Source organism: Vulpes lagopus, chromosome 2 (assembly GCF_018345385.1).
Source record: "Vulpes lagopus strain Blue_001 chromosome 2, ASM1834538v1, whole genome shotgun sequence".
Lineage (NCBI taxonomy): Eukaryota > Metazoa > Chordata > Mammalia > Carnivora > Canidae > Vulpes > Vulpes lagopus.
In genome coordinates this window covers 17,813,461-17,828,416 of record NC_054825.1, presented here as the reverse complement: position 1 = coordinate 17,828,416, position 14,956 = coordinate 17,813,461, and the positions used below count along the sequence as shown (strand labels likewise).

The following is a 14,956-nucleotide window of genomic DNA, read 5'->3' as shown; positions in this document are numbered from 1 at the left end:
ATGTTGGTAAATATTTCCAGGCCCACTTGTGTATCTTTCCATTGAGCGCTCTGCTTTTTTTTTTTTTTTCTGTTTGTAATCTAGTAGTTGTATTACAATATTTTCCTTCTTTTTTTATTTATTTTTTTAATAAATTTATTTTTTATTAGTGTTCAATTTGCCAACATACAGAATAACACCCAGTGCTCATCCCGTCAAGTGCCCCCCCTCAGTGCCCGTCACCCATTCACCCCCACCCCCCACCCTCCTCCCCTTCCACCACCCCTAGTTCGTTTCCCAGAGTTAGGAGTCTTTATGTTCTGTCTCCCTTTCTGATATTTCCTACCCATTTCTTCTCCCTTCCCTTCTATTCCCTTTCACTATTATTTATATTCCCCAAATGAATGAGACCATATAATGTTTGTCCTTCTCCGATTGACTTATTTGACTCAGCATAATACCCTCCAGGTCCATCCACGTTGAAGCAAATGGTGGGTATTTGTCATTAGAAATGACAAATACATTATTATTATTATGAAATTAATGCCCACTCATTGTATGTATATATATGAAGTACAGCAGTTTCCTCCGTGATTCCCCCACGGCCCCTTCCTGTCTATTCTGAGAGTTTTCCAGCTGTTCTAGGCCTGTCCAGAGGAGTGTGTAAGTGCATGCCTGTGCATTTTACATACATAGTATCACACTATAATGCTGTTCTGCATCTTGATTTTTCCCCCACCTAAGCCTATAGTGGGAATATTTCATAGAGTGGATTTATGCTATTCTTTTTTTAAAGCAGGGTGAATTCAATTGCATGGATGTTGTGTGGTATATTTTTAGTTCTGTAAGCTTTCTGCCACTGCAAGCCAACTGGAATGTAATCATCCCGAGGTTTTGGGAGAAAGTGATGAGGGGGCTGAAAGGCTTCCCTGCCAGTACAAGACCGGGCCCAGCTCTCCTCATCTGCTGCAGGCAGGAGCAACAGAAGTGAAGAGAAAGTGGTGGCCAGCAATAACAAAGGGAGGTGGGAGGATGTTCTGGGAAGTCTGGCATATGTTGAGAATTATGACTGGCTGCCCAGAGAAATCTAAGGCACTTTGGGTAATCCAAAATACTTCTTGATAAAGAAATAAAAGAAATCCAGAATATTATTATACATTTCTTTATTCCCTTTTGCTCTATTTCAGATTATGATTATATAAAACAAGCTCACTTTATGGGGCACCTGGGTGGCTCAGTCTGTTAAGAGTTGCCATGTTTGCAGCTCAGGTCATGATCTCATGGGTCGTGGGATTGAGTCCCACCTTGGGCTCTCTGCTCAGTGGGGAAGCTGCTTGTAGATTCTTTCCGGCTGCTCTTCCCCTCACTCGTGTTCTCTCTCTCCAGGAAATAAGTTTTAAAAAAATAGAACAAAACAAGCTCACTTTAGAAGGATAAAACTTCTATAAAAATTATATAGCGTGTTCTTAGCTAAATGTACATGACGTTTTTTAGAAGCCTGCTAGTGTGATGTGGTGATTAAATGGACATTGAGGCCAGCCCACCTGGGTTTGAATTTTGAAGACTAGTTCTCCCTCCTGCTAGTCACATGGCCTCAGGCAAGTTATGTCAGCCCTCAGGGACTTAGTTTCCTTATCTATAAAATAAGAGAAATAAAAAGTATCTCCCCATGGAGTGGTGTGAGTTGAAATGGATTTCAGTATATCGAGTGCTCACAGTGGGGCCTGGCACCCAATAAACACTCCATATGCAGAGTTACTGGGGCTCAGTCCCAGTGTCCAAAAGACCCAGCTATGCCACTCAGGAGCCCTGAGCTCTTGGGTCAGGTACCTTAGCTATCTGAGCCTCTGGTTCTTTGTCTGGAACGCTAATAGCATCTACCTCACAAGGCTGTTGGAAATGAGTGCCCTGATGGTGTAACTCATGCCTGGAATATCTGCCTCTCAGGGCTCTCAGGAATACTGAGTGCAGAAATACCAGTAATATGTGTACATATAGGGACTTAAAGAAGGGACGTGGTACATTTTAGCCATCCCGATCATTACCACATGGATAAAACCACTTAAGAATTGCCGAATGGGACCAGTATGTTGATTTTTCCAGGCCTTTGCTGGGGCTCCAACAGGGACTTCTCACTCACTATGCAGAAGAACTCTGGGTACGTTCTTTCAGGTCCATTTCAGTGCCCTGATCATAAAATGCAGATGTAAGGGAGCCTGGCTCATATAGGGTAGAGCGAGTATTCAGTGAGATAATGCACTGGCACATAGCAAGTGTTCATTACTTGTTACTTCTTTTTTTTTTTTAAGATTTTATTTATTTATTTGAGAGAGAGAGAGAGTGAATGTTAGAGAGTATGAACAGGGGTGGGGCAGAGGAAGAGGGAGAGAGAGAATCTCAAGCAGACTCCCTGCTGAGCATGGAGCCCAACATGGGGCTCAATCCCACGACCCTGAGATCATGACCTGAGCCAAAACCAAGAGTCGGACGCTCAACTGACTGACCCACCCAGGCACCCCTACTTGTTACTTCTTACTGTGGGGATCACTGAGGGCTTATCAGCCCCTACCTCCAACCATTGCACAATAATGAAGACAAATCTCCTGTGCTGAGTCCCAGGTTCTCTGCAGCCAGCAGAATAGTTTTTGCATCCTCTGAGCTGCAGATTAAGATGATAACTAAGAAGAGAAAAAAAAGCCAATTGTACATGCTCACAGACATACACACGCATACACACTTTTTAAAAAGTGTGGCCTGAAGCCATTTTAAATAAGCAAATGAGACCTGAACTTTCTCCTTCCTTGAGCATGCTTTAGGAAACAGGAGTGCCTAAACCATCCCCAGCATGTATGCTTCCTAAAATGCATCAGCAGCCCCCAAGCTGGCAGCTTTTGCCTGCAGAACAAAAATCCTCACTGTGGGTCTCTCCCAAAGTACAAGCCAAAAAAAGTTGGTGGCCGCTTCTGTGCTCTAGTTTCTTCATTTAATTCACTCAGAGCAACAGACCTGGCTTGTGACTCACCAGCCACATAGCAGTTGGGAGGAGTTCCCAGATAACCCAGAATCAGGAGCATTCAGACCTTCTGAGTTTGGATGAGGAGGAACGGGCCATCGTGTTTTTCTTCCATCCAAACACATCAGCATGCATTTTGAGGACACCCAAATGAAGTGGTGACTTATTTTTTTAAATGAGGTAAATGACAATCTGCCAATTTGAATCCCAATTGTGTGTCAGGCACTGTGCTGAGCCCAGGATACAGCAGTCCGCTGTAAGAGAAAAGACCCCTGCCCTCAGGAAGCTCCCAGTCACACAACATACAAGTGAAGGCATTAAACAGATCATTGAAGATTCTAATTGGTGAGGGGGAAGGATGCTCTGATGCTAATGTGTCTGTGTGGTGGGGGCGTACTGCTCCATATCAGGTAGTCAGAAAAGGTCCCTTGGAGGAGGTGGGCTCTGGGCTGAGTCTGGAAGGATGAAAGGAAGCTACCTGTAGAAAGAGTCCTGGGTGGGGTGGGGTGGGGTGGGGTGAGTTGGCAGTAGCACTCCAGCCCCAAGGGATCAGCAAGTCCCCAGTCCCAAGGCCAGAAAGGCTAGAGGGGGCTTAAGTTCTTTGAAGAACAGAAAGGAGTCAGTTACTAATTCATGCTAGAAAGTAGAGCCTCTTAAGTACCACAATAAAAATAATTGCTATCTTATGCTGACTAGTCATTATGTTCAGTACTTTACAGACATGACTTTAGTTAATCCTCATGATTCTGTAAGGATGATTGTCTCCATTTTTCGGGGAAGGTATTTGACGCACAGAGAGGTTAATGTACTTGCTCAAGAGCACACAGCTAGAAAGTGTCAAAGGCTGGTTTCAAACCTAGGGCTATCTCCAGAGCCCATGCTCTAAACAATAACCCTCATGTGAGGACCCAGACCACCTGGAATATGCTTCCAGAACCTACTCTGTGCATCATAACACTACTGTGTCAGGGATTTCACTTTAGATTGAAGAAAAAACCAACCTTGTTGTTGGTGATGTTTTTATGTATCATTAATTTTGCACCCTATTTCCTTCTGTTTTTTACCCCCATAGAAAAATGAATAGTTCTTAGTTGTTTTTTTCAAACAATCTGCTTTTCCTATTAGTCTCTCTAAACATAAGCAACAGATGACTCTTTCCTACTTACTTCTGACAACCAATGACACAGCCCTGAGATTCTTTTGACACGAGGCTGGATCATTGTTGGTGTATTTCACACTGACAGTGATGGTGAAATGGGATTTGAGTCCATTCTCTACAACCTTCACAATCCATCCACTCCATTCCAAGAGGAAGTCCCAGAGTGACCTCCAAACATCCCAATATGTTTCCAACCGAGGTATTGGAGACTTCTCTGGAGGACATCAACAATTCTGTGCATGGACAGCACAAGTTTCACATAGGTGTCATTTAAGAAGTTGTCCTTCAGTTTTGCAGTTTGTCCAACAAAGTCAAACACAGGGATATTCCACTCTGAGGCCAGCAAGCCAATAACCTTGAAAAGAACAAAAAGAATGTCTTTCCATAATTGAGTTTACACTATACTCGAACTCCATTGTAAGGTATCTTTGTAAACTTAGGATTCAGTAAATCTATGGGTCATACTGGACCTTCTCTTTTGGAATATTGATGATAATGTCTTGGAGCCATCTTGAGGATGCAAAACCTCAAAGGACAAGAATAATCATCACAGCAAGGATTTATTGACTGATGTGTTCCTTATTCGTTTCTCAATACTTTTCATTAGGAGCCTATTTACAAACAACTTGGAGGACTTTGCTCTTAAAGAAGCTTATGATCAACTATTATGGAAGCTAAGACATATAAAAATAGCTTCAGAGTTAAATATACCCTTCAATATTTATAGGCTAGGGATTTAGAGGAGGTAAGAGAATTAAGACATTACTTCTGATTGGGGAATTAGGGATATAAAGAGTGAGGGTAGGGGAGTGAAGAAAAACTCCATGGCATTTGAACTTCACTGAAAGAATGGGTAGGCTCTGGACAGCTAGAAATGTATCAAAATAAAAATTCCAGAAGAGACTAAGATCCAAGTTCAAACATGAACTTCACTAGAAAGCAGCCACTAACGACAGTTCTGCAGTATTTTTGAGCATGAGGGCTGCGATGCTGCTTCATATTCTGCTTCTGTATCCACACCTCTCGGAGCACGAGACACTAAGGACTTCTGCAAAGCTAATCCCATTAACTAAACAGATACAAGTAGAAGATATTTGCAAATGACGTATCAGATAAAGGGCTAGTTTCCAAGATCTACAAAGAACTTATTAAACTCAACAGCAAAGAAACAAACAATCCAATCATGAAATGGGCAAAAGACATGAAGAGAAATCTCACAGAGGAAGACATGGACATGGTCAACATGCACGTGAGAAAATGCTCTGCATCACTTGCCATCAGGGAAATGCAAATCAAAACCACAATGAGATACCACCTCACACCAGTGAGAATGGGGAACATTAACAAGGCGGGAAACAACAAATGTTGGAGAGGATGTGGAGAGAGGGGAACCCTCTTACACTGTTGGTGGGAATGTGAACCGGTGCAGCCCCTCTGGAAAACTGTGTGGAGGTTCCTCAAAGAGTTAAAAATAGACCTGCCCTACCACCCAGCAATTGCACTGTTGGGGATTTACCCCAAAGATGCAGATACAATGAAACGTCGGGACACCTGCACCCCGATGTTTCTAGCAGCAATGTCCACAATAGCCAAACTGTGGAAGAAGCCTCAGTGTCCATCGAAAGATGATGGATAAAGATGTGGTTTATGTATACAATGGAATATTACTCAGCTATTAGAAACGACAAATACCCACCATTTGCTTCAACGTGGATGGACCTGGAAGGTATTATGCTGAGTGAAATGAGTCAATCGGAGAAGGACAAACAGTGTATGTTCTCATTCATTTAGGGAATATAAATAATAGTGAAAGGGAATAGAAGGGAAGGGAGAAGAAATGTGTGGGAAATATCGGAAAGGGAGACAGAACATAAAGACTCCTAACTCTGGGAAACGAACTAGGAGTGGTGGAAGGGGAGGAGGGCGGGGGGTGGGGGTGAATGGGTGACGGGCACTGAGGGGGCGCTTGACGGGATGAACACTGGGTGTTATTCTGTAAATTGGCAAATTGAACACCAATAAAAAATAAATCTATTATTAAAAATAACAATAATAATAATAATAATATGGAAAACAGTAAAAGAATTATAATGGTGTGTGGATGGAGTAGCTGATATGGGTTAGTAGTTACTAGGCAGGTGGTGGGCATATATAAATTCATTAAAAGTATTTCATAGAAAAAAATAAACAGATACAAGTCATTTGTCTTCTTTGCTTGCCCTGGTTTACTGCAATCTGTCGTATTTCACTCTTTCCCATTTACTCTTACCACCCCTGAATAATCTATTACACACCAAAGGGAAACCTACACAAACAAATGATGTTTTTCTGTTTGAAACAAAACATTCATTGGCTGACATTTGAGTAAATAGTAAGAAGTCTACACACAACAGCACCAAGTCCAAACAATCCACAAGTTTGTTAGTGACCATCCACAAGTTAGTGAGCAAACTAACAAGTATTGATTTGAAAGGCCTTTTTTAAAGAGAATATTAACTGTTCTAATTACATCTCAAAGAAATGGTACCCCAAACCTATCTATAATAATGTCATCCTTGCCAAGAGATTATTCATATCTGTTCCATTACCTTTAAAACCATCTCTTCAATGAAAACTCAGCCAAAGTTTTTAGAAGGCTATACTTTACCTCTGCTGTTTCTGGGCATGCTGGTCCAAACAGGGCAGAAATCTCTTCTCTCTGGACCTGACTGGTGAAAATATTAAGAGACTCCTTGATGCTGCAAGTTGAGTTGGTATAAGTGAACTCCCAGCTGAAGTTTCCAAGGTCCACTGTCTCTGAGTTAATCTTGTCCATGGCAGTCTGGAGGCCTGAACCCAACCTTTGCACACTGACTGGATGGGAGATGTTCTAGGGGGCCTGGAAGCCTACAGTGAGGTTAGTAGCCTCAGGCCAAGTCACCAGCATACTGGTAAAGACTGTCAGAACTAGTGTTGGGTGGGCAGCATGACATTCATTCCCCAAACAGAGCCCAGATCTGAGTGAGGCCTCGGCACCTATCCTGAGAGCCGTGGATGGCATCTAACAACAGTATCACTGCAGAACTTAGAGACTCAGCCTGCTGGTCACTCATGCCAGGAGCTTAAATGACAATGCAGAGTTCCCTGAGGACCACAGCATGCTTCTGTTCAGTACCATTAATTAACCAAAACCTTCCCTTTTCAGAGTCTGTTCTAATACATCTAGAAGCAGCAGTATTGAAGAAAGAGGCTCAGGCAGGGAGTCAGCAAGACCCTGGTAATGGATCCAGTGACACCACTGATAAATTTCATGGTTCTGGGAAGGTCACATAACCCCTACATTATCTGCCTAATTCTCAGATCCCTCCCTCACCAGTAAAGGAAAAATCATGAGAACCACTCAAGTTCAAGCAAATGGCCTAGGCTGGAATTCTAACTCCACCACATATTGTGTGACCTGGGACATATTATTTCCCCTCTCTATGCTTTAATTTCCTAATCCATAAAATGGGGGTAAAACTATAAGGGGATCGTTACTAAAGTGACATGATGAGGACTGAAAGTGATCCAGTGCCTGGCACAATGCCTGAGCAAAGAACCATTTCATCCACGTTAGATGATGGTGGTGGTGATGATGATGACAGTGTTGATTGATGTTGTTGATATCATCGTAATGATGATGATCCTCACCTACTGAATCCATCTTATAGGAAATTCTCCTAGATTAAGTGAGCTGATGGCTGTGAGGGGATTTGCCAACACCCAGTACAGCCTGTATCCCTCACCCAGCACCAGGGAGAGATTACTGATGGATAACACTGACTTTTCCTCTATACAGCCCAGGGAAAAGCTGGAGACAATTTTTTGTTGATGAATAACATATGAAGTATTCCATATATAATATTTTACATATGAACTACTACTTTACGTGAAGCATTACAGGGATGGCAGGTCCCTTGGAAAGTCATTGCTATGCCCAGGTAAGAAGATCCAGCCACCACCTGGCAAATGCTCATCAGTATAAAGGGTTCAGTTTCCCCCTACCATAGGCTTTCTTCTGGATCCCACTGGCAGGGAAGGGGCTGACATCTCCTATTCACCTCAGGATTATATATTTTGGCACAGTAAACTTGCCGTGGTTCTCAAAGCTTGATCTAAGGACCACATACATGAATATCTCCTAATGGTCAGATAGATAGATTCAAGGGCCCCAAGGCAGACCCTCTAAACCAGAATGTCTTGGATTTACCCTGGGAATCTACATTTAACATGCCTTCATGTATCCCTACATACGCCAAGGTTTGAGAAACTTTGAGACAGTCTAAAGTGAGAGGAGGGAAAGACTAGCCAATGACTATCCACCTGTTAGTTATGTCCTTTCAGTAGCAAGTCCCCAGGATGGCAATAATGAACCTTGCCTACCTCAGAGGGCTATTTCCAAACCTGTGGATTAGAGGGGTTGGCTTTGCCCCAAACCAGACTCATCATAACTGGTTCTTCACTGAGCTACAGATTCCTTCTCTCCTCTGCTAGGACAACTCAGGGTCAAATTAGCAAATCATCTGAGTCCAGACTCCTGTACTCTAACCATAGTTAGAGTTCAGGGACCACTTTGACTCAGATGGTTTACCAGATGTTTGTGGGCCTGAGTGAGTCAGTTACATCTGTGCCTTAATTTCCTCAATTTCAGAATAACACAACATCACCCCTTTCAGAGGGTTGTTGTAAAGATATTGTGAGATTACATAATTCCTTAGCATGCTGTTTACCATTTAGTAAGAACTCAATAAGGGAGCATCCTTGATGGATGTATCATTGTACCACTCCTAATGACAAAGCTAGGATTCTAGAAACAATGTTTTATTACATGCTCTGCATCCCCTCTCCCCCTTCCATATACAAACTCCTTAAAACTTATACTCCCACTTTTTAGAGATTATCTTTCTCCGAGAATCCTTGAGGCCAAGGTGACTGTCTGTGTCCCTTCTTGGATCCTCAGATCCAGCACAGTGTTGGGCCTTTAAACATGCAAATTAATATTAATCATAATTTGTATGAGTTCTTTTTGTATTTTCAAGCACTTACACATGGGTATGGTGAAAACCAGAAGAAGATACCAGTAAGGTTCGGTGTTGATGAGAGTTTAATAAATAGACATACACTGCTGAGTAGGAATCTTAATTCTCAGTATGCATCCGAGTCTTAGAATATATGCATTTTTGACTCAGAAATTCCAATTTTAGGGATTTGTCCTAAAGAAATGAAATCATACGATAAAATTTAACCACAGTGCTTTTTTTCTAATAGTCAAAAATTAGGCCCAAACTGTATACCTGAAACGAATATAACATTGTATGGTAACTATACTGGAGTTAAAATAAAAATCTTAATAAAAAAAATTAAGCATAAACTTCATGTCAAATAGTAGGGGCCTGGATAAATAACCTGGGATTCATACCAATCAGAATGGTATTTTAAATGTATATTTATTGACTTGGAAAGATAGTCACAATGTATTAAGTGAGGTAGCACACTATAAAAACATGTACAGGGTCACCTGGGCAGTGCAGTCGGCTGAGCATCTGACTCTTGACTTCAGCTCAGGTCTTGATCTCAGGATCATGAGATCGAGCCCCACATCAGACTCTGCACTCAGTATGGAGTCTGCTTGAGACTCTCTCCCTCTGCCATTCCCCTACTCTCTCTGTCTCTCAAATAAATAAATATTTTTAATGACATGTACAGTATTCTATTTTTATTTCCTTGAAAAGTCACAGAAGGTTGCATAGCAAAAATTACATACACTAAACCACTAACAGTTGTTCTCCCTGGATGATGGAAATTATATGGGTGGTTTCTTCTCTTTATTTAATTTTCGTGTTTTTTGTCTTAATGTCTGTAATGAGGAATAAAAATGAAAGTTTTAATTAGTAATAAATAAACTCTACAGAATTGCAATTGTGGAGTGAAAGCACGGGCTTTAACTCATGCTGTCTGAATTCGCAGGTCGGAAAACCTCGCAGTGATGGGGTCCTCACACCTGTGGGCACTTGGCTTACCTCCGTGGGCTCTAATTACTCTCTGCTGAGCTCGGTCCCGCCCATTTCTCCATTGCCCTCAGTGGAAGAGAGCAACAGAGATGCGGTGGTCCAGGTGATGGCAATCATTATCCAGAAGACAGTTGCTGTAGCTACAGGCCCACCCACTGTGTGGGGCACACTTGATTGGCTGGAGTGGAAAGGCCTGAGATTAAAAGCAGCTGGGGGCGCTCTGTAGGGATGGTTGTGGCTGAGAGGGGGCACATTGTTCTCCACTTTGCTTCTCCAGTACTCCTTTCTTCTAGGAGTTTCTTATGTCTGGAAGTTACCAGTGCCATGGTGATTGATGGGGGATGCCACATGGTTTCATCTGATGATGGTTTGGAACAAACGTAGCCTGTGCATGGCCAGCAGAGGTACAGAGTTTGGTTTTCTATGTGAGTGGGGTAGTGCTTTGATTCATAGCTACTTTAACCCATCTCTGTTTTCTTCTTCTTTTTAAAAAGATTTTATTTATTTATTCACGAGAGACACACAAAGAGGCAGAGACATAGGCAGAGGGAGAAGCAGGTTCCCTATGGGGAGCCTGATGTGGGACCCGATCCCAGGAGTCTGGGATTATGACCCAAGTCAAAGGTAGATGCTCAACCACAGAGCCACCCAGGTGCCCTCCATATCTGTTTTCTGAAGATATTATTACAGAGGGAGGGTTCTTTCTGCCTAATTTATGGCTTCCTCAATGGTGACCAGCCTGTGCCATAAACTAGACACAAAGCCAGCTGTTCAGCATCCACAATCAGATAAGATTAGCTGATCCAGGGTGCTAGCGTTTCAATAAGACCTCTGGCTTTTCTACCTGCCTTCCCCCACCCCAATCGCTTCCCTTCAGTTTGTATATCAGTGGCCTCATCATGTTTAGAGAAAAAGCAAAGGTCCAGAAGCAGAAAAAGGTGTTGAAGTATAAGAGGAGCCTATAATCCCCTTGAGGGAAAGCCAGAGGGAGAGGTAACCATCACCCCTGTCCTCACACTCTCGCATCTTGTCATGTGTTCTGGGAAAAGGCATCAGCCTCAGGTTTTGCTAAGTAAATAAGACCAGATCTGAGCCTCCGTTTTCTTATTGAAGAAGTAGCAAAATGGCCGGGGGCAGAGCCTTTGACTTTACCAGCTTCTTGTCCTAAAACCCTAGGACCCTGGTGGACTCATAACTAACCAAGTATTCTATGCTTGGCGATAGCAACAAGTTTGTTTCCAGGTCCTGCTTACAGATTTCAAAAGGGAGCATCCTACAGATCTAGCACATCTGGTACTAGCCATCCTCTAAGCTAGAGCAAGTAAAAAGGCAGCTATTACCTGTCTGGGTGTGAACTTCCAACTTCCCTGTTGTGCTCTCCACTCTTGCAAATAGTTGTGATGCAGTCAATGAATACAAAGCTTCTAGTAAGTAAACGTTTGAGGAGGCACAGGAAAGTGGGGTAAAGGTTGAACTTGTGTAAAGGGAGAGAGTGTGTTTTCTAGAACTGAAACAAAGTAAATCCTTTGGATCTCCTTTAGGTGACCTTTCTCAACTAGTTCTAGAAGGCCAAGGATGAGGCACTGACTGTGGCTTTCTGATGAGGACATGCTGGTCTTGTTTCTAGAAATGTTTATATGAGGGGCCAACAATCCTTGTTCATGGAGACATGACTTCTTAATGTACTTCAACATCTGATATTTATCCTGGGAGGCTAAAATATGCTTCTTCTGGCCTGTGATGGGTTGCCCTTTCTCATACCTGTTTCCACCAGGAATGAGTCTTTGCCACCTGAATGGTGCTTCTTACAACCTAGGGATCCTACTCCATACTGTTGAGTTTTCTTCTGGCTACAGATATAACCTGAAGTTTAGCAGGTTGGTCCAGTCTAAAGGCCATATTCCTGATCTGAATATTCATTTTGTGGTCTTTGACCTGCCTTCCAGATTACTGCTCCCAACCCCCCAATAAAGCTTTAGCATGACTAGCAAAAACATTCAGAAGGTGGAGGGTAAGAGGGGCAGTTGTCTGCTCAGTAATCTAAGATATTTAATAATATTAACATTGACGCAATTACTTCCCAAGCCACTTTCAATAAAATATTAAGTTTTCCAAGAACACCTTTCCTGCCACAGTGTCCCAGATGCTGAGCAAACAAAGTGCCCCTGCCTTAATATATCTTTCTCTGATGAGTATACACTTTAAACCCATAAGCATGATCTGCTTCTCCATCCCATCGGGGGCCTGTGTGACACGAGGCTTGTTGTCTGAGCAGCTTCTCTCTGGTGTGTAGCCATCTAAAGCGAGGCAGGATGTTCCTTTCTGACTCCTCCACCCTCTTCAACTTCTTGTCTGGAGAGACCAGAACCCCTCCCACTTCCTGGTATTTCCGCTCCACTCATGTGAGAAGTTCCCAAATAGCTCTCTAGCCAGGCTCTCAGGGTTGTGCTCTCATGCTGTGAGCCCAGGGAACCAAGACTGCAAAACAGAGGACCATGTCCTTAAGGGGTTGGTGAAGAGGGAGGTGTTGGCATGCCCCCCAAAGTATGGACACCCCCATTTGCGTTCCTCACTCACCCTCCTGGAGGAGGTAGTGTAGCGAGATGGTTGGGGGCACCGGTTTGCAATGAGATTTAAGCTGACTTGTACATGTTATGCCGTGTCTAAACCTCGGTTTCCTTATTTCTAATTACCCTGATGAGCTCATGTGAGGATTCGATGGAAGAACAGATGTAGATAGGACACACAGGCTGGTGCCTGGCATGGAAGAGTAGCTTTAGAATATGGGACTGTTACTCCAGTCAAGGTCATAACCTCTGTGGAAGGGATGTTTAACTCACGCTGTCTGAATTCGCAGGTCAGGAAAACCTCGCAGTGATCGGGGTCCTCACACCCCGTAGGCACTTGGCTTACCTCCGTGGGATCTAATATGCCAAAGCTATATGCAAAGCAAAAGACCTTACTCTCTTCAAGTTCTTCCAGTTATGACATGTTCGCTGCTGCTGCTGAGTGACACACCTTTTGTTTATATTCTGGAGGCATTAAAGCCAAGAACCTATGGTCTAAATCAGCATTGTCCAAGGAAAATACAGTGCAAGTCCCTTCAACAATTTAAAAATTTTCAGCAGACCTATTTATAAGAGGACAAGGAACAAGGAGAATTACTTATCTAGCATATCCTAGATCTTCTCACTTCAACACGTAAGCAGTATTTTTAAAACTGACATGTTACGCTATTTTCTTCGTACTAAGTCTCCAAACTTTGGAATATGTTTTGTATACATCTAAATGTGGACTTGCCCCCTTTCAAGTGCTCAGTAGCCATATGTGGCTCCTGATTAGCTATTGGGCAGCACAGATCTTAATCTTCCCTCTGAGCCACCTTTCTAACCTGCTGGGAAATGCCGATGATTTTTACCAGATTATTGAGGGTTCTGGGAATTTAGAGCTGACAACCTCTCTCAAGGATCTTTCCACTTTCCATCTGATTCGTAAATGTTCCTGGAAAACACTTGCTGACAAAGGAGCAAGTCACCTGTGTCACTTTGTCACTGACAAAGGAGCAAGTTGCCTGTGTCCAACCTTGCTGACATCATGAACCTGAGAGTAAGCGTATTATGTGACACACTACCCTAGATGAGGCTGTTCACAAGCATACCAGCCACTGTGAGGGCTGAGGGCCAGTACCTCATGGCCCATCCGTGTGCTGTGGCTTACCAGTCAGAAAGTTCAGACCGAAGTCTACAAGGCCATGTGCTCCGTGTATGTTGTGTGCGTGGGGAGGTATGGCATATCTGGGAATAGGGAAAACTTTGTATCGCAATCTATGCAAACACTCTTCTTGTCGACTGAGTGCTCACACTTGAATAACACTTCCTTCCCACAAAGAATGAGCAAGTGGCCTCAAGGGCTTGGGTGCTCACGCTGTTTCTGTTCATGACCCAGGCTGAGGAAAAATGAGCTGCTCTAGCACTGAAATGGAGGCCAGCTTCTCCCACACATGTTGTGAAGTCCCATGGTCCAAGATTTTTTTTTAAAGATTTATTTATTTATTCATGAGAGACACAGAGAGGCAGAGACACAGGCAGAGGGAGAAGCAGGCTCCATGCAGGGAACCTGATGTGGGACTTGATCCCAGGACTCCAGGATCACGCCCTGGACCGAAGGCAGCGCTAAACCGCTGAGCCACACAGGCATCCCCCCATGGTCCAAGATTGACAGCAGTGCCCTGGGCACTCACGACTAAGCAGACCAACCTGAGGGTTGCACAGCTGGATCTATGGTGCATTGGGCCTCTTGAGTTGAGTGAAGTGAGGCTCTGTGTGGGAAATGATCTCAGTGGCAGGAAGGATATCCAGGCAGATGGAAAGCCCTTCTGAGGAGGGAAAAGGTAGCTGTTGTTTCACCCTTGGCATCAGATCCTTAGGCTGGCATTGTGTCCTGCTTCCTCTAAGACAACAGCTCTTAATTTTCTTTGGGAGACCAACGAAAGATTCCCGAGATAAAACATATATATAAATGCACAAGATGGCAAGAGGTTGATGGAATGGGTCATACTCATAGATACATACCTAAACTTTAGACTCGACTCCTTCAACTCAAAATCTAACTCTGAAACTTTGCCAGCTATTAGGCACATGCCTTGGGCAAGTTAATTGCCCTCTTTTAGCTTTTCTTCTACAGAACAATAAATTCTTTATGGGGACACAGTGAAGTTAAGTGAGATATTGCAGACAAAGCTCTTGGAACAGTGCTCAGTAATGTTCCTGATACCTT

At 43.3% G+C, this 14,956-nt stretch overlaps 1 pseudogene; it reads right to left on the bottom strand.

Annotated features, from left to right (window-relative positions):
* Positions 1–7,191, bottom strand: part of LOC121476803 — a 46,910-nt pseudogene extending 39,719 nt beyond the window's left edge.
* Between the last annotated feature and the right edge of the window lie 7,765 nt (positions 7,192–14,956).